Source organism: Phacochoerus africanus, chromosome 7 (assembly GCF_016906955.1).
Source record: "Phacochoerus africanus isolate WHEZ1 chromosome 7, ROS_Pafr_v1, whole genome shotgun sequence".
In the NCBI taxonomy this organism is placed as follows: Eukaryota; Metazoa; Chordata; class Mammalia; order Artiodactyla; family Suidae; genus Phacochoerus; species Phacochoerus africanus.
The window spans coordinates 73,826,715-73,846,395 of NC_062550.1; the positions used below are offsets into that span (position 1 = coordinate 73,826,715).

Here is a 19,681-nt window from a genome sequence, read left to right on the forward strand (position 1 = left end):
TTTTCACATGCCTGTTGGCCATCTGTGTATCTTCTTTGGAGAAATGTTTATTTAGGTCTGCTGCCCATTTTTTGATTGGGTTGTTTGGTTTTTTGGTTGTTGTTTGTATATTTTAGAGATTAAGCCCCTGTCGATTGCATCATTTGCAACTATTTTCTCCCATTCTGTAGGTTGTCTTTTCAGGTTTTTTGTTTTTTGTTTTTAATGGTTTCCTTTGCTGTGCAGAAGTTTGATTAGGTCCCACTGGTTTATTTTTGTTTTTATTTCTATTACTTTGGGAGATTGACCTAAGAAAATATTTGTACAGTTGATATCAGAGAATATTGGAGCAAAGGATTTAGTAGATATTTCTCCAAAGATTTACAAATGGTCATAACAACACAAGAGGCTTCTCGTCGTTAACCATTGCAAAACCACGAGACGCTACTTCACAGCCACTGGGATGGCTAGACTCCAAATGAATAGCAGAGTTCCCATCGTGGCTCAGCAGTAACAAACCTGACTAGTATCCATGAGTATGTGGGTTCAATCCCTGTGAGTTAAGGATCTGGCACTGCCTGGAGCTGTGGTGTAGGTTGCAGTGGAGACTTAGATCCAGCTTTGCTGTGGTTGCAAAGTAGGCCAGAAAGCTGCAGCTCCATTTGACCCCTAGTCTGGGAACTTCTGTCTGCCTTGGGTACAGCCCTCAAAATACCCCCCAAAAAAGATAACAGCAAGTGGTAGAAAGGGTTGTGGAGAGGTGGAAACCCTCATGCAGTACTGGTGGGAATTTAAACAGTGCAGCCACTTTGGAAAACAGCTTTGCAGTTACTCAAAATGTTAAAGTCATCATATGACCCAGCAACTCCACTTCTAGGTATGCATATACATACAGGAGAAGCGAAAACACGTGTCCACACCAGAAACTTGTTATGTGAACATTCATGGCGACATTATTCAAAATAGCCAAAAGCCAATGTCTATCAACTTGAACAGATAAAGACACTATAGTATATCCATAAAATGGAGTATTATTTGGCCATCAAAAGGAATGAAGTTCTGATATAGGCTACAGCATGGATGAACTTTGCATCACTATACTGAGTGAAGAAATCCAGTCACTGAAAACCACAGATTACAGGAGTCCATTTATACGAAATGTCCAGAATAACACATCTTTAGAGACTGAAAGTAGACTGGTGGTTGCCTGTCACTGGGGAGAGAGGGACTGGAGAGAAGTGCAGAGTGACTCCTATGGGTACTGAGTTCCTTTGGGAGATAAGAAAAATGTTCTAAAATTAATTGTGATAGTCGCACAACTCTTATGGATAAACCAGTGAATTGTACACTTTAAATGAGTGAACTGTATATATGTGAATTATGTAGTAAAACTTTTTAGAGCAGTGATCATGTCTTTAGCGTCACTGTATTCTCGTAAGCAGCACAGGAACTGGCACATAGTAGGTATTCAATAAATGTTAATAAAATAGAGAAATGTCTTTTCACCAGAGACATCATTAGAGGAACTCCCACGGCACTCAGGGACTTTGTGAGCGGTTCCAGCCTGGAGTAGGTGGGGATCCTCTTGAGCCCTTCTTCCACCCTAAACATTAGGCGGACACTGTCTAAAGTCTCTTCTAAACCTGAATTCTATGATGCTTTGCTGGTGCACATAAAAAAAACAACAAATATCTTTGAAAACACATAATATGAGCTCCTGGCCAGGGGCTGTGAGGAACAGGAGAGAAGTATGGGATGTGGGCCCTCTCCAGCCATCTGGTTATAGAGGCAGAATTGGCATTTCTGAAATGATCAGAGAATTCCAGGCATTTATCCCACTAGATGATAGGGATATATCAGGAAATAAAGACAGAAAGGGTTTTTTGATCAAAACTGGAATACTCTTCTGGGGTCCCCCAGCCAATTATTGCAATCTATTATCCTGCCTTGTCTACATGGCCTTCCCCACCATGCAATCAAAACGAACTGCTTTTGGCACCGCATTTTGTTCATAGCCACCTTGTTACAGTTCACTGTACATGTATCTGGCTCCCCTACCATGAAATACATTCCTAGTGGACAAGGACAATGTTAACAATTTATGTCTCCTTGAAAAATTAGCACAAAGTCCTGCACACAGGAAGTGGGTTATCTGTATTTGTTAAATTTAAGTATTTACTTCACAAAAAACCTTAACACCTCTTTTCTGAAATCACATCTAGTTGGCCAAATGCAGACCCACATTTACACACCTACAGCAAGTTTAAACTGCAAATGTTAACATTTTTCCATCACTTTCTTAGACAATGAACAAAACAACAAATCAAGCCCCGATGTGTAGTACTTGTTGCTTTCCAAGGTATAAATACTTCTATTATGGCCAAGTTCAAGGTACAGACTTGACATCTCCACATAGTGTTAGGAGGAGATGCACTGTCATTTTTTTAAAATTAATTTATTTTTCCACTGTACAGCATGGGGGCCAAGATACACTTACATGTATACATTCTTTTTCCCCACCCTTCATTCTGTTGCAATATAAGTATCTAGACATAGTTCTCAATGCTACTCAGTAGGATCTCACTGTAAATCCATTCCAAGTTGTATCTGATAACCCCAAGCTCCCGATCCCTCCCACTCCCTCCCTCTCCCCCTGGGCAGGCACAAGTCTATTCTCCAGGTCCATGATTTTCTTTTCTGCGGAAATGTTCATTTGTGCTGTATATTAGATTCCAGTTACAAGAGAAATCATATGGCATTTGTCTTTCTCTTTCTGACTTATTTCACTCAGTATGAGAGTCTCTAGTTTCACCCATGTTGCTATAAATGGTTTTGTGCCGTTCTTTTTTATGGCTGAGTAGTATTCCATTGTGTATATATAACACATCTTCCTAATCCAATCATCTGTAGACGGACAATTTAGGTTGTTTCCATGTCTTGGCTACTGTGAATAGTGCTGCAGTGTCGTTCATTATTATACAGTATTTCCTCCAAATGGGGGCCTAAGAGACCTAAGAGTGTTGTTAATGCCAAAATGAAGAAATAATGAATTTTGAGTATTTATTATCCTTGTTTTCAATACAATTTATTTAACTACACATTTCCAGAATTAATTTTCGATGATGGCTATATTTAACAACCAACTTGCAAGATTCCTGAAAATTTAGCTACAAGGTATGAGCAGGCTCTGGCAGGCCATGGATCTCTTACACTCCCAGTGTTTAGTACCCAAAAGTGCTCACCCGTGTTTGTGGAGACAAAGTATAACCCTGTAGTTACTTCATCCCTGAGGCCCCAGAGGGAACCAAGACTTTCCTAGACCTGGGGGTTTTGAAGGCCAGAGAGCTAAGCAGTCTTCCTATAGTTCATTACCTCTACAAAGAACAGGGGTGAGACTTTCAATACTTACTATAAGCTCAAATGTAAAACACCTTCTTTGATATATTCTCCCTGGGGTATTTCCTCCGCAAAACACAAAACACTCAGGCACTGGAAAAGTTAATTTTCAGTCCTTCAACTGTCTGGCTTGGTTTAGCACCTTGGGTGGCATTATTCACAGAGCGTTCCTTAAAGCTCTCCTAAATTTCTGGCTCTTACACTGGAAAAAAACAGAGCCCAACAAACAGCTCCGGGCCCCAGAGGGTAAGAGTGGGAGCTCACACACAGCGCCGGAGCTCCTTAAGCTCAATATGGGTGCTCTCTTTCCCTCTGATTCTGTCTCTGGTCTGCATACCCCTCCTTGGTTCCCTCTGATTCTGTCTCTGGTCTGCATACCCCTCCTTGGTTCCCTTCCCAAGGGTGGTTTTGGTTCTTGGCTTCCCACCACCCTCCCACTCAGTCCCATCTGACACTGTCACTAGTGACTGCTACGCCTGCGGCACAAGACAAAGCCTGAAGTGCTTCCCCATATCAGCAGCTGCAGTGTCCTTCAGGTCACACTGTGACAATACAAGCCTGTAAGGGCTATTCCTCTAAGAATGCAGGAGACAGGAGTTCCCATTGTGGTTCAGTGGTTAATGAATCTGACTAGGAACCATGAGGTTGTGGGTTTGGTCCCTGGCCTTGCTCAGTGGGTTAGGAATCCAGCATTGCCGTGAGGTGTGGTGTAGCTTACAGATGCGGCTTGGATCCCGAGTTGCTGTGGCTCTGGTGTAGGCCAGCGGCAACAGTTCCGATTAGACCCCGAGCCTGGGAACCTCCATATGCCACGGGAGCGGCCCCAGAAAAGGCAAAAAGACAAAAAAAAAAAAAAAGAATGCAGGAGATAGATGCTATACACCAGCCAGGCTTTGGGGGCTTTTATCTTCTAAAGACTGTAATCTAAATAAAAGGGGACTGATGCTTCATTTTCCCTTAAAGCTGCAGCTGCCTGTTCAGGTATGCATGCTGCCCTCCTCCCCAGAAAGCGATGCAGTTACATACAAGGAAGGGCACGCCCTCTGCTTCATCCTAGACCTCACCTCACCCCAAGACCCCACCACATGTCTCCTGGGTCTGAACCCCTCCCAGTTCTGGTCACAGTTTGTCCTCATTACCCTCCAGTGGATGATATTCCAAACTGCCTGCCCATGGGACGCCTGACCTTCAGCCCATCTTCTCCAAATACTTTCAAACCATGGTACTTCCCTAGTTAAGACAAAATCTAAGGGAATACTCCTAGGAGATAAACACTGACATATTTAGGGGTCAAGGTCTTCGTTCATACAGAGAGACAGAGAAATCTGAAAAAGCAAATGGGGCAAAATGAAAATGAGTGCCTTTGGAACAAGAGCTCCTTGTATTATTCTTGCCTTTTCTGAAATTACATCAAAATAAAGTTGCAAAAACCCCCTAACTCTCCATCTCAGAGTCACAGTTTGATAACAAACAGCTCCTTCACGGTCACATTTCTAACATCTTGTTTTTGTCCCTCTCTACACCTAGACTCAGGATTTCCCTGCCCCTCCCTGCCAACCCACTTCCGTCACTGACTCACTTCTTCCAGGGATGCTGAGGAAGGAAAAGAATTAATATTTACTGACCATCTGCTACCAGCTAGGTTGATATCATGCTCGGCATTTATTGTGCATTATTTCATTAAATTCTGCTGAGGACTCTACGAGGGAGCTGACAGCCTGGAGAGATGAAGTCACTGGTCCAGGATTCCACAGCACTAAAGGCAGAGCTGGAATGGGAGCCTGAGTTGGCAGGGGGAGAATGGGGCAAAACGTAATTACTAAAATCCAATTAACAAATTTAGGGAACAGGTACAAGGGAGTTCCAGTACTGCTCTTAAAACTTCTCTGTATAAATATGAAATTATATCAAAAATTATCCAAAAAATAAACATTTCCTGGGGCCCAACAAAGAGGTGGGCATGCTGACCCAGCTACAGCAGGAGCCCCCTCCTGCCTAAAGCACCTGGAGGCCAAGGCAGCAATGGCGTCTGGCACAGTGACACTCGTTGGGAGACAATCAGAACAACGCACAGAGGGGATGGTCTGAGAGCATCAGCTATCTCTAGGGTTTTCTCTAGAAATAAGACATATCCTCAGCACAAGGAAAATAAAGCCAGGAGTGCGCTGGTGGCCTAGCAGTTAAGGATCCAGCATTGTCACTGCTGCGGCTCAAGTCACTGCTGTGCGAAGGTCTAATCCCTGGCCCAGGAACTTCTGCATGTTGCCGGCACGGCCAAAAAAAGAAAAGGAAAGGAAAGGCCAGTTTTACCAAGAGGAGGTTGGGAAGGGACCAAGCCTGGACTTCAATATTATCTGGGTCTCTTCCCTCTCTTATCTCCTCTATCTAGTCAGTATCTTCTTTTCAAAATGTCTCTGGCATCAAGTCCCTGCCTTTCTATCTCCAGCAACAACATCCTATTCTAGTTTCTCGTCATTAACACCTGAATTATTACCATGACCTGTGAGCCAAATCCAACCTGAAAATGAAGAAGGGTTTTTATATGTTTTAGTTTTTGGAGGCAAAAATAGAAGACTACTTCGTGACATTCAAGAACTGGATGAAGTAAATTTGGAAGGGGTCATAAATAAAAGCTTTATTGGCACGAGCCACGACTATTCATTTACCAATAATTAGCTTTCCTACAAGAGCAGTCAAGTGGTTGCATCAGAGACCATATGGTCCAATGAATCTAAAATATTTACTTTCTGGCACTTTACAGAGAAGTTTGCGAACTCCTCCCATAGTTGGTCTTGTCGCCTCACCCCACCAGATTAAAATACTACTTCCACACTGTTGCTCTGTGTTCAAACATCTCTGATGAACTCACTGTTACTCATAAACTTCACACTGTATCCTGGCATCCATCAGACCAGGTAAACAACCATGCTTTTAGCAAAAGCCCACACGGCCACGGCTTTGTTCATGCTATGCTCTACCTTTCAGAAAAACTTTCTTGCCGTCAACTGCTAACCTCACCACTAACTTGCCTTTCATGATTCTGGGAACATTTCCTGGTTTCCTCCCCTCTGCTTCCACAGCACCCTATACTTACTCTCATCAAAGCTCCTACCGCACTACACCAAAATCATCTATTTGTATGTCTGTCTCCCCAGATACAGTAAGATTCCAGAGGGCAAGGAACACATCTTACTCATCTCCCAGCACCCAGACTAAATGTGGCTCAGCAGCCCATAAACACTGAGCTCAACTCCAACCAGCCAGGCTGGCCTCCTCATTCACGGAGCCGATGCACCATGCTCACTCTTGCTCTAAGTTTTGCTCACAACAGCACCCTCTTCACCTCACCTAGACAACCCCATTAATGACCTGGGACACAGCCTACACAAGCCCATGAGAGTCAGCACACTACAGTCCAAACCCCAGGTTCCTCTTACTCATGTGCCTTTGAACAAGACCTTTGCATCTCTGTCCTCATCTAAGCAGGAGTGATAGAGTAGCACCCAGGTTGCAGGGCTGACAATGCATGTCACCTAAACCAGCAATGTGCATATAATAAGTCTTCGAAAGGTTACTGCCCTTGTTCTCCCCAAACAATGGAGTCACCTGCCTGTGCCATTTGGCATTTCACTGCTTTTCATCTTCCTTTATCCAACCATTCTGTATCTTCTGAAGCTGGGGCAAGGTCAAATACTTCTGGGAACCCCCACCCCGCCCTGATACCCAGTACAGGGCAACATGCAAAGAAGGGGCCAACAAAAGATAAATTAATGAAAAAATTATTCCTGGAATTCTAAAGCGTTGCTAATAAGGAAAACAACACCGAGCCAGGGATGAGGCAGAGATCAGCAGATGAGGGGGGTGTTTGAGGGAGCATTCATCTGGTAAGCATGGACCCACACATGCTCCCCGAAACTGTCCCTTTGGTCATAACAGTATTCCGTAACGTTCAGGGTGTTCACTGCTGCTTACCAAGTACCAGCAGAACTCTAAATGCTTGCAGCCACACAAAGTAAATAAGACTGCCATGCCACTGCACAGATGAAGAAACTGAGGGCCCAGGGAGGTTAAATAACACACTCAAGGTCACACACCCTAGTAAACGGTGCAGAACCTAGTTCCAGAGTTCACAACCCTAATCACTACTCATGCTGTAGTGTGTATGTGAGAGTGAGAGTTAAGTTTCACGGGGGGGTGGACACAGAGAGAGTTAGGTTTCACCTGGGGACCTTACTGAGGACTATAGCCCAGGAGACAGCCTCTCGGGTAGCTCTGAGGAACTGCTCCAAAGAGGTAAGGGAGGAGCCAGGATATAAATGAACTCCTTTGCTGGGAAAAACATGTAGTCAAGCATAAAAAGATTACTGCTAATCACCAAGAACAGACATCTCAAGTTAACCACTTCAGTGTTTTCCTATGTACAGGAAGGTACGAGAAGCTGGGGTCACTGAAATTCTTCCTGAGATATACATCTTAACTATCCAGGGGCCGGTATATTCAAAGCACAGAATCTTGTTTTTCTCCATCCTGAATTCCTCTCAGGCTGCACCGTCCACGGGCAACTGCAGTGGCTAATGTCCTGGTCTTTGTAGAGCTGGAACGGCAAGCAGCATTTTTTTCTTTACAGTGACACAGAGTCCCAGAAAGTACATTCCTTCTCTCTTTCCTCTTCCTCTGGACTTCTTTCTCAGGTAAGATTATTTGGGGAACCCCCAAACTGGGGAGTGGAGAAGCAGGGCATGAGGATCATGAGGCCTGGGTACAAACCACAAAACCAGAGACTGCTCGCACATTTTGGCGCCACCTTCCAAGAGCTAAGAGATCTCAGGCAAGCCACCTAACCTCAACGAGCCTCATGTTTCCCAGCCTGGAAAGTGGGGATCATGTATGTAACTTCGTAAGGTTATTGTAAAGATTAAAGAAGAACATGTCATAAAGCCCACTGATAAAGCATGCTCCTGATAAATCAGTTTCCGCCCACCTCCTCATACCTTAATATAAAGTTTTTAGCCAAATCCCTTGACCTCCTTTCCTTTCCTACCAGGGAACAACCTATATTCCACCCTGGATTTTCCTGCCTGTTGCCTATGCCCAAGCATCTGGGCCTCATAAAAGCCTGCAGAAGCAGCCAGGGAAAAGCATGAGAGGAAAGCACTTGTATGCTGAGCTGAGTAAAGCAGCACAGGTGGAGATATCTGGTCCAGATGCCTGGTGTACAAGCAAATACTTCATGAGCAGAGGCTGGCCAGCCTGGTGCTGCCAGGACGCACCCTGACCCACAGCCAGGACAGCATCTGGCTCTTTCTGCTGCACCAACAAGCCTGGGTTACAGGCCTGGAAGCCTATAAAGGCAGAGCCCAGTGTCATCTGCAGCTATGAGGCTTCGCCTATGTGGGGCATGGAGAGCTCAAGGAGGTAAAAGTGACAGGCAGCCACTTCACCACGGGTAGAAGATCAGACCACCTGAGAAAGCTGCATATAGAAAAGAAAAATTCCCAATTCCTCAGGAAGAAATTCTGTTGCCAAACTCCTTTACTGTAAAGAATTAAATTTAAAGCCAAGACATACAGATACACACAACTTTATTTAGGAGGTCAATCCACATTTTCTCACATCAACTTTGCTTAAAGCAAGGATATCTTTAAGCTGATGAATGCTTCTCTGAGGTCACCGGTGATGGACAGAGAGAACGCTTCATTAGCAACATGTGAAAGGGTCCTAAATGTTATCACCAAACTGAGTCAACCCAATTAAAATAGCAGGGAGCAGAGGAGAAGATGCTTAATCATTTCCAGGAGACATAAGTAATTTCTACTTGAATGGACTTGATCATAGCAATCCAAGCGTCTTATAAAACATTAAAACAAAAGCAAGAAGTTCCCACTGTGGCACAGTGTTAAGAATGTGACTGCAGCAGCCTGTGTCCCTGCAGAGAAGCAGGTTCAATCCCCAGCCAGCACAGTGGGTTAAAGGATCCAGCATTGCTGCAGCACAGATCGCAGCTGCAGCTCGGATTCAATCCCTGGTCCAGCAACTTTCATATGCCAGTTTAAAAAAATAAAAATAAATAAAACACACAAAGAATTCCCAATGTGGCTCAGCAGTAATGAACCCAACTAGTATCCACGAGGATGAAGGTTCGATCCCTGGCCTCACTCAGTAGGTTAAGGATCCAGCTTTGCTGTGAGCTGTGGTGTAGGCCCACAGCTGTAGCTCCAATTCATTCCCTCGCCTGGGAACGTCCATATGCCACAGGTATAGCAAAAAAAAAAAAAAAAAAAACCCACAAAAACTCTATCTCACTGAGCATATCCAGCAAGAAGTCCCATTAGGCCTTTTCCACAATATATCAGCTTCCAAATACAGCACATGACAAAGAGATACTTAAGGAAGAGGAGTAGGAGGGCTGGCAGGCACCACTACAAGGCTACCACCGATTCTGAGGTCCCTATAGGCACAGCCTCTGGGTCCTAAAGTTAGAAAGGAGCTTTAAAGGTAACATGGTCTGATGTAATTCCCAAAGCATCAGTTAAGGCCTTCATGCCCAGAACTGCTCCATCTCTCTTAGAGCACCTGGGAAATGGTACCCTGGTAGCATGGAGTACTGGTACATCCAAGGCAAGCAGCACAAGCCACAGGTCGGCAATGCTGCTGGGCCTGAGGGCAGCCTGCAGGAAGGGGAGGTGGTCCCAGCCTTTCCTGCCACGGAGGTGCTAGGCTGGTCCTCTAGAGTAGCGGCAAAGAGATCCTGTTTGGAAATATACAAACATTCCTGAAACAATAGCATGGGGGTAAATTCTAGAAATTCTCAGTCTTATGTACAAAATTAATAAGACTGAATGGAGAAAAAAATAATTTGCTCATTGGTATAAATTTCCTTACCATTCCATGTTGGGGCTCCCTGCCCAGTTCAGTCACTAATCACAACACACTACGGTTTTCTGCATCTGTGTTGCCCTCACCCTCCACCTTGCAGGCAGACCTCACCTTATTGTCTGACACTTAAGTTACTCAATAAACGTGTGCTGAGAGAAAGCCCTAATATGAAGCCAAAGCTTTCCGTTTCTGGCCCCTCTGCCCCTGGCCCTCTGAGGGTGGTTGAAGACCAGGAGTCTCTCGTCCCAGGGAGTCCTGAGGGCCCAAGCATGCTGCCATTTCACGAATTTCTCTCCCCTACCCCATACTGTCTTTTCTTCCTTGCTTCCTCTTCTTTTTGCTCCCTCAACATGTCAGCTTACAGCGAGGTGATTAAACGCACAGGATTTGGAGTCATCCAGCCTCTGAAACTTATTTAAGGTCAAGGACCTTAACCTCTCTGGAACGATCCTCCCTGGTATGAAGCAGGAAACTAGTGCACAAAAAGCACTTGGCATTGTATCTGGCTCACAGCAACGCTCAGTAAGTGACAGCCATTCCTACCTAAGCGCCCACAGTACCCACTTGCCTAAAGGTGCTGAAAATCCCAAAGGCAGAAGGTTGATTTTTTTCCTAACTCTGAAAGTCTGGTTTTAAGAAAAGCCCGTCTACTTTGGAAACAAACTGAAACATGTCCATGTCACTAGTTAAAATACTTCCCTTTCCTTTTCCACAGGGAAAAAAATGACTCTAACCAGTCATGACCAAACTGGGTAAAAGGTTCTGTTCCAAACAGTGGTTAGGATCACACACTAGTTCATCTTTAAGAAAAACCAAAAGAATAAAATAAAAAGCATCCAGGAGTTCTCTTGTGGTGCAGTGGGTTAAGTATCCGGCCTTGTCACTGCAGTGGCTCAGGTTGCTGCCATGGTTCGGGTACAGTCCCTAGCCTGGGAACTTCCACATGCCGTGGGCCTAGTCAAAAAAAAAAATTTTTTTTTTAATAAAAATCATCCATAAAGTAGTTGAGCTAGGGCAATGATAGGATTTGCATGAGTTCTGGGTTGGGGGGATTAGAGGCTCATGCCAGGCAAAAAAGTAGAGGAGGAAAGGAGAAGAGCTTCCTCAGCTTTTCATGAAGCAAACCTTTCCAGATCACGTGGTCCAGCCCCTAGGCCCCCAAAGACTCTTACTCTGTCCTGAGTGTCCCTTCTGGGAAGTCCGCCTCTGAAAACTCCAAAATATTTCCTCTGACTCTGTCCTAGTTTTATAAGAATACACAAGTTAACTAAATGCATCTCTCCTGCAGCTGTTCAAAAAGATAACTCAAAAGTGAAGGGAGAAACAATGTGAAACCGTGGACCGAAGGGTGGAAGAGAAGGGCTGACCCTCAAGGATAACCTTGATAGGGGCAAATCCACCCAAGTCAGCTGTCCTTGACTGGTCTGTGAGAGCACAACTCCAGAACCAAATGCCTGAGTCTGAAGCCTGACTCCATAGTTTCTAATGGAGGAGTCACCAAGCTCTGGGTGCCTCAGCTTCCTTGCGCAGCAAACAGGGACCATCACAGCACCTACCCCTCAGGCTGCTGTGATGGCCTCCTGCCTTCAGGCATGTGGTCAACTAGGAACAGGGCCGGGAGCACCACCAACTACACCTTACTGCTGACATCATTACCATACTACTCTCCCCGCTTCTTCTCCTCTTCTACACACAAATCCACGGATTCTCAATCACAAGGCAGCTTGGTGGTGGAGGTGGGTGAAGGAAGGAGCAGACAGGATGGAGTATTGGGACCTGGATAAGTCGGCTTTGTTACTTTGTCAGCAGCCAGGCAGCCGGAGTTGAAGGTTTGTTGTCACAATGCAGCGGGGGTTGACAGGGACTAGGAGTGTAAGCACAGCCCATCCTTCTCAGTCTTCCCTCTGGGCTGACCCTCCTCTCTTCCCAAGTTCCAATACTGACAAAAGGACTCAACCCTCCCTCATACTTTGCTTACATCAACAACAGAAAAGAGGCAGGGCAGGAGACAGGACAAAGCTGGGACCCACCAAAGTTTCACCTTGCCTTTCATATGACAGTAAAGAAAAATCAATAAAAGCTACCAGTTAACCACTTGCCCAAGCACTGTTCCTCTCCCTCCAGAGTTAGCCAGACCGTATCCTTCACGAGATACACGATTAAATAGAGCTCTGCATCTAATGAGGTTCGTTCACACACACACCTACTCTAGCTTGCTCTTTCCTCCTCTGTGACAGACACCCACAGAGGAGGCACTGCAGAGGGATGCAGGGTGAAGAAGCTGTTCCTGCCGAGGAACTGACCCCTCAGCAGAAGCCCCTGCCCTTCCTCTTCCACCTCTCACCAAGGTACAAACAATCCTCCTTTTCCCTTCTCTAATCTGATTATCACCACTTTCTTCTCTTAAGTTGCGGCAATTTTCTCTCCTCTGTGAAACCCTGTCACTGAACAAAAAGTTGGTGAACTGCAGGGTTTAAAGGATAGTTTCCCTGTCCTCCCCCTCCAGTTTCTTGAAAATGATGACTCTAAGCCTTTACACCTGAAGACAGCTGAAGCCCATGCCAAGGAAACAGCGAGCCACACGTGGCTAAGCCCCATGGGACAGGGATGCATTCCGAAAAGTAGAATCAAAGATGACAGAATGCGAGGCTGAAGGGAAGGGGAAGTCCACAGAGAGTTTAGGTAAATTTCCAAACAATGTCCCCACCACTCGCACAATGTACCACATTATTTGTGGAAGCTAAAGACCAAAAAGGAGTCAGATTTTCAACTGTGCTATCTAAAGTAGAACCTGAGAGCCTTATTTACTGCACAGATTTCAGCACAAGTGCCATGCCTCCAGGTTTACAATTTCAACCTGCAGCTTAAGTTAAAAAGCTTGGGGTCCAAAAAAAAAAAAAAAGCCTAGGTACTAAAGGGGTCCCCTGAATTAGAATATCACAAATTCCGTCTGTCCATGACCGTTTGGGTTCTGTCCCTATTCTCCCCATCTGGTCTCATTACATACTTCACACTCTCCAAATATAGTTATTTTTTCAGCTCTATTTTTCCCACTAAAGTAATAACCTGGCTAAAGAATGCTTCTGGCCCAGTTAAAGTCCAGAATTCCTACTAATCTACTTCAATGAAAAATAAAGCCCCTGTACAACCACAGCCCATGAGACCCAGGGAGGCATTAGCAACAGGTATTAGGACTTTGACATCTGCTCCCCTATCTCCACTAAAGCATGGAGGTTAGGAGCACACACTTCAGAGCCAGCCCAGCTGTCTGTCACTGTCTTGGCCTGGGTCTCACCAAACCCTAGTTCGTCATTTGTAAAATCAGGGAAAATTCTAAGTCCTACCTTGTACACTGTCGTGGGAAATAAAGGAGGAGATGCACATGAGGCGCCTGGCTCAGGTCCCCACACATAGGCACCAATAAATGTTAGCTAGCCTTAGCTGTCTAGTCATCTCAAAAAGCACAACAGGGAGTTCTCTTGGGGCACAGCAGGTTAAGGATCCTGCATTGTCACTGCAGCAGCTGGGGTTGCTGCTGTGGCACAGTTCAATCCGTGGCCGGGGAACTTCCATATGCCTCAGGCGTGGCCAAAACAAAACAAGTTAAAAAGTAAATAGTCTAGTATCTTTAAGTCTTTCAGATTCCAAAAAAGAGGACTTCTTCCCCTATTAGTGAAATTCATGAGAAAGAAAACTCAATTGAAGTTTCAACTCAGGCACCATGTCCCAACTTAGAACAAATCACATCACCCCCATTTCTTCATCCATAAAGTGGGAAAAGCGTACGGCACTAAACTTGGATGACCTCAGAGACAAGTAAGAATCAATGAGATAATAGGCAATTAAAAAGCTTTCACTTCTTCAAAGAAAAAGCAGTAAGTAATTCCAGAACACAATTATTGTTAAAATATCACACCCAATTATTACAGGACATAAATAAACCAGTGGCGTTTCTTACTCTTTCAGGAACATTAGGTTTGATAGCCCTGTAATCTGCTCACACGGAGCCCGCTACCAGCAGGAGGAGGTTCATGGCTGCTCCCTGCAAAGCCCAGTTCGGAGGCAGAGCCCATCAAATCTAAAACTATGCTTTGCATGCTGGTCAAGCCTCACCCACCCAGGGCTGTTTCTTTTTTATTTCATTTTTTTAATTTTAAATGAGAATTGTAACCTTTTTTATTTTTATTTATATATTTACTTTTTAGGGCCGCACCCAAGGCACATGAAGGCTCCCAGGCTAGGGGTCAAATCGGAGCTACAACAGCAGGCCTATGCCACAGCAACGCAGAATCTGAGCCGCATCTTCGATCTACACCACAGCTCACTGATCCTTAACCCACTGAGCTAGGCCAGGGAACAAACCAGCAACCTCATGGTTCATTTCTGATGCACCACCACAGAAACTCCAAAGGGCTATTTCTTAAATGCCAATGCCAGAAGAAATTAGGAAAGGTTTATGGTTCTACTTGGACACATTAAGCCAACAACAACCAAAATCCTTACCCATAGGACTGTTCAACAGACCCAAGAAAGGGTCGATTCTGGCCATTTATTCTCCTGTGCAGGATAGCGCAAGACCTCTTCCACGGTGCACATTATTCTTCTGAAAAAAATGCAAGACACGAGCCAGAAGGACCAACTGAATTTTTCCTTGTTTGAGTTTTACTTCTACGCCCAGAGGTTTGAATTTCATTTTTAACTTACCATAAAAATTTTGAGGTGACAGATCCACCTCTCAGAGTATTGACAACAAAAACAAAAATAAACAAATGGGACCTAATCAAACTTCAAAGTTTCTGCACGGCAAAGGAAACCCTAAACAACACAAAAAGACGACCCACAGAATGGGAGAACATCTTTGCAAGTGAATCAACTGACAAGGGATTCATCTCCAAAATTTATAAACAACTTCTGCAGCTCCATACCAAAAAAACAAACAACCCCATCAAAAGATGGGCAGAAGATCTAAACAGATGCTTCTCCAAAGAAGACATACAGATGGCCGAGAAACACATGAAAAGATGTTCAACATCACTCATTATTAGAGAGAGATGCAAATCAAAACCACTCGGAGGTACCACCTTACACCAGCCAGAATGGCCATCATCAAAAAAGTCTACACACAATAAGTGCCGGAGAGGTTGTGGAGAAAAAGGAACACTAGTACACTGTTGGTGGGATTGTAAATTGGTGCAACCACTGTGGAAAACAGTATGGAGTTTCCTCAGAAAACTAAACATAGAACTACCACTTGATCCAGCGATCCCACTCCTGGGCATCTACCCAGAGAAAACCATGACTCGCAAAGACACATGTACTCCAATGTTCATTTGCAGCACTATTTACAATAGCCAAAACATGGAAACAACCTAAATGTCCATCGACAGAGGAGTGGATCAAGAAGATGTGTTTCATACACACAATGGAGTATTACTCAGCCATTAAAAAGAACGAAATACCAGCATTTTTTGCAACATGGATGGATCTAGAAATTATGCTAAGTGAAGTCAGCCATACAATGAGACACCAACATCAAATGCTTTCACTGACATGTGGAATCTGAAAAAAGGACAGACGGAACTTCTTTGCAGAACAGATGCTGACTCAGACATTGAAAAACTTATGGTCTCCGGAGGAGACAGTTTGGGGGGTGGGGGGATGTGCTTGGGCTGTGGGATGGAAATCCTGTGAAATCAGATTGTTATGATCATTATACAACTACAGATGTGATAAATTCATTTGAGTAATAAAAAAAATTTTTTTTGAGTTGAGACCTAGAGGTTGGAATGGGAAGAGGAGTGGGGGGATGGTGGATCTGGTCTTCCTAACTTAAGAAGGGAGCATGCAAACAAAACCACATCCAATTTCATCACCCACAGGTCTTCCAAACAGGAAAGAAAAATTACTTATATTTGTTAAACATCTACTATGTGCCAGGCATTAAGTACTTTATATTCCTTACTTTGAAGCCCATTTTCTCTCCCACACCTAGAAACACCATGAAACAGCCATCACTTGAAACATGGAGGCACTGTGGGGTGGGGGTGGGGGGACCCTCACAATCCAGCAGAGTCAAGAGTTCTAGATATTTCTAAAGCTAGTGCTATGAACACAAAAAGGAGGCTTGCTAGGAACCAGATCCAAGTTTCTAAAGATTCTTTGCAAGAAAAACACCTAAACTATATTTTTCCTATAATTTTGGAATTAATTCATGACATTTAATATATTATCAAAAAAATTAAAATTTTCCTACAACCTGGAGCTCAAGAAGAATTCATTGTAGGACTGCAACAACCTGAGCCAAATTTCTGACCTAGTCCGTCAGACAATCAAATGCTAAATTTATAATTTCCTCTGAAGAACCATCACCACAAAGGACTGGCACCTGTGTGGCCAGGTAATGAGGGGGCAGAGGCCTTCCTGCTTGCTCAGTAATTGAAGGGCAACATCCAGCTCACTCAAAAACCCAACTCACCCTCACCCCAGGGGTACAATCCAAACGACCTTTACAAACGACCCTTACAAGCTGTCAGATAGGACTTAAAAGTTTAAACGCCATCTCTCCAGCCACATTCCAGAAAAAGAGAAGGTGGGAAACCTTGAAGAAAACACTGCTCGCAATTCGCCTCCATTTCTCGGCCCGAAACGCTTATGTTTACCGTAACTGATGCTTGCGTTAAACAGCCCCCTTAAACCTCAAGATCCAGTTTGTATTATAAGAGGCTTTCCCTGAACCGAGTCTGGAGGGAAGTTGGGAGACAAGGGTAGTCCGTGCGCGGGGGCGTAGAGGGACGGGGAGACGAAGGGATGGGGGACATGGGGGAGGCGGGGAGATGGTGGACACGGAGAACGAGAAGAGGGGACAAGGGCACACAGGGACACGGAGGGACAAAACGGACTGGACGATCACGGCGGGGGGGGGGGGGGTCAAGCTCCACGGCACCCGCCCTCCCCAGCGCGGCTCATCGGCGGCGCTTCCACTCGCCGACACGCTGGCAGCCGGCGGGGTCCCCTCGTGCCCGGCCTCGGACGGCGCCCCCGGCAAGCGCGCCCAGCCTCCCGCCCGCCGCCCTGGACCTGGACCCGGACCCGGGCCAGCAGTCCGCTCAGGAGCTGCGGCGGCCAGAGGGAGGCGCCCGGCCGCGCGGGTCCCAGCCGGGTTCGGAGCACTTCTCACCTCCGCCTCATGCCGCGGTGCGCCGGCGTCCCGGCCGCAGCACGCAGTCCCACGCCTCGGCCCTTCGGGCGCGGCGTCCGGCGCCCCAACCCGCGGCGACCCCACTCCGGCTGGTACCTCAGCCCGGGGTCCGCGCCTCAGTGCTCTGCGTCCCGCGCGGGCAGCACCGCGGCGGCGGCTGAGGCTGCGGCGCGGCCGCCGGGCGGGGCGGGCACATGGGAGGGCGGGGCTGCGGCCCCCGGGGCGCGACCACAGGGACCGGCCTCGGGGCGCGAACCTCTGTGAGCCTCCGGAACCCACTCTGCCTCCTGTCCTCGGGGACGCCGTCGCTACCCGCAGGCTCCGCCTTTGCCCAGAAGCTCATGTTTCTATGCCGAAGGTAGAGAAAGGGGCCGCTACCACGCCCTTCCTCCTCTCTACCCCCCTGCAGGCCCATTGGTACATTCCTCAAAGCCCGCCCCGAGGGGGTAAGGAGTAGCTGATTGGCTGGAAATCTTGCAAGGGGGCGCGGAGCCTTGCGAAATGGCCAATGAAAAAGCACGGTGGGCACATCAAAGCCAGCCAGATGGGGAGGAGAGAGAATGCGATTAAAGGGCACGTATTCGTTGCTCCCAGGAGCTGCCACACAACACTAGAATTTTCTTTCTGATCCTATCCAAAGAGGGAACAAAGAAATGAGGGGATCCTCAAGTTTTTGGTTTGGCGATCTAAAAGAAAATGTAGAGAGAATTGAACCAGATATCTGTGTGTGCCCGAGTAGGTTACTCCGTCTCAGCCTCCCTTACCTCAACCTAATCCAAGAGGATATTGTACTAGTATTGATCTCTCATGGTCCTTCTCATATTTTGCGAGCCTATGATCCTTTGTGTGGGATTAGCAGTATTTACATATGTTTTTCAGTTTGGGGCATCCTAAAGAACTTGGGTTGAAATGGGCAGGCTTTCTTTCAACGGAAATACAAACAGTATCAACACCACCTTTTGTCAGGAAAAAATCAGTATTTTTCTAGGTCCCTCCCCCTCTTAAAGCAGAGCTTTCTTATATGTGGAGATCCACACCCTCGCCAACAATTTCTACTCTTCCAAGAGTCATCCATCTCCTGTTCCTTTCTCATCCTCCACATAATCACACAAAGCTTCAATTAATAATTCATTCGCCTGTTGAATTGTCCAGAATCCCTGCCTTCAGCAACAAGTCTTGCTGCTCAGGCCTCATCAGAGTTGTCAAAGTCACTATCTCAAATCTGCAGCAGCGCTTCAACCCTGCAAGGCCAATTAGGCTCTCAGTCTCACGGCCTGTCAAATTCAGGACTTTGAAACATCTTGTAAGGGTCCCATCTGCTCTGTTCTAGAGCAGGCAGCAGGTCTACATTTTAGTACAAAGCTTCAGGCCAACTCCACTTCTTTTTTCAGAACTTTTCAACCTCCCGTCATATGCTCACCCTACACCCATTCAACCCTTTTCCAAACTGTATAAGGTGTTTGAGGTACCCTTTCTTTTTTCCCTTTCTTTCTTTTTTTTTCTTTCTTTGTTTCTTTTTCTTTCTGGCTGCACCTATGACATATGGAAGTTCCCAGGTCAGGGATTGAATCCAAGCCACAGCTAAGGCAAACTGCTGTAGTTGGATTCTTTTTTTTTTTTTTAAGGTGTTTTTAAATTTTTCCTTATACCATAATAACTTGGCATTAATGATGGTCTCAGTAATTTGTCTAATAATGATGACACACACGGAAGGAATTTATATGAACTTTAAACAAGTATAATAGGACAACATCTATTTGTAAAGTCACTAAAATATAAGTGATATAAGTGTTTCATGGATGACAAGTGTTTTATCCTATAACGACTTGTAGGATATTCATTCAACAGGGAACAAGTAAAATAACCCCTTTGATCCTACCAATGTATTTCAAATTTATCTACTTTATTCCATCTCTTAACATCTTTATCCAAGAGCTATGTAGTTTAAATTCACCTATATAGGAAGTAAATGGGAAGCTATAGTATTTAACCCCTAAATACTGAGTCTATTTCTGATGAACACAAATGAGGATTTTAAAAGGGAATGAAACTTAGGAACAGAAAGTTCTAAATCAATGATATCTATTAAGATAGTCATTACTATCCTACCTCATAATCAGGGCTTTATCATTTCCATGTGGGCCAAGATATCTCCTTACTTTTTCCTTCTGAAGTCCCATTTTCTGGGAGAAATAGGAAGCAACAGATCAAACCATTTTTCTCTCCAGTTCT

The 19,681-nt window shown here is 45.4% G+C and overlaps 1 protein-coding gene across 13 annotated transcripts in view; it reads right to left on the reverse strand.

Moving 5' to 3' along the window:
- The window catches only part of MICAL3 (microtubule associated monooxygenase, calponin and LIM domain containing 3), a 245,007-nt gene that overhangs the window by 153,512 nt on the left and 71,814 nt on the right, over positions 1–19,681 (reverse strand). For 4 of the 13 annotated variants that reach the window (XM_047787944.1, XM_047787943.1, XM_047787945.1 and 1 more), the window contains exon 1: positions 17,429–17,599. The exons of 2 other annotated variants lie outside the window; for them this stretch is intronic. The gene's annotated coding sequence lies outside the window, so the exon portion shown is untranslated. Of the gene's footprint in view, positions 1–17,428; positions 17,625–19,681 lie in introns of those variants that run through there. 7 more of the 13 variants (XM_047787949.1, XM_047787948.1, XM_047787946.1 and 4 more) reach the window with 4 other exon arrangements.